A 563-nucleotide genomic window follows, 5' to 3' on the forward strand; every position below is an offset into this window, starting at 1 on the left:
TAGTGAATTGGGTTTATCTGCAGTTGGAAAGGGATGCACTGGTATTTGATATCTGATAAATAAAATGTCTCTGGTCTTTGGCTAGAGATATTTTAGAAATATGGCTATTATAGTAATGATAATAATTGAGAAATTAGATAGCTGTTGGTAAGCAACATTGGTACTTGGAAAAGAAAAAAATGACAGACTTGGGATAATCAAACATCAATTCCAACAATTCAAATAAAAATTTAAGAGAGTCAGTGCTTGCTTTGGCCATACATGCAAAAAAATTGGAAAAAGAAAAATATCATGGCCCCTGCACAAGGATAACATGCAAATTCATAAAGCACTCCATATTCAAATAAAAATGTGAGCTGGGGGCTTCCTTAACATTTGATAAACAGTTATTGTTTCTAATGGGCAGACAGATCATGTTAAGAGAATGGAACAGAAGTTTATTTCAAGTATAGATAAACATAGAAGAAGGTTGAATGCTCATCTTTGCAAATCTTTCATGAAGCCTGGATCACATTTATGCAAGGATCCTGAGGCTTGAAATGGGAACATTAGGTCTAGGAAAC

At 33.9% G+C, this 563-nt stretch overlaps 1 pseudogene; it reads left to right on the plus strand.

The window, feature by feature from the left end:
* Window positions 1–244: 244 nt before the first annotated feature.
* LOC139030953 (U6 spliceosomal RNA) lies at window positions 245–343 on the plus strand (annotated as a pseudogene).
* The last annotated feature ends 220 nt before the right edge of the window (window positions 344–563 follow it).

Source organism: Odocoileus virginianus, chromosome 24 (assembly GCF_023699985.2).
Source record: "Odocoileus virginianus isolate 20LAN1187 ecotype Illinois chromosome 24, Ovbor_1.2, whole genome shotgun sequence".
In the NCBI taxonomy this organism is placed as follows: domain Eukaryota; kingdom Metazoa; phylum Chordata; class Mammalia; order Artiodactyla; family Cervidae; genus Odocoileus; species Odocoileus virginianus.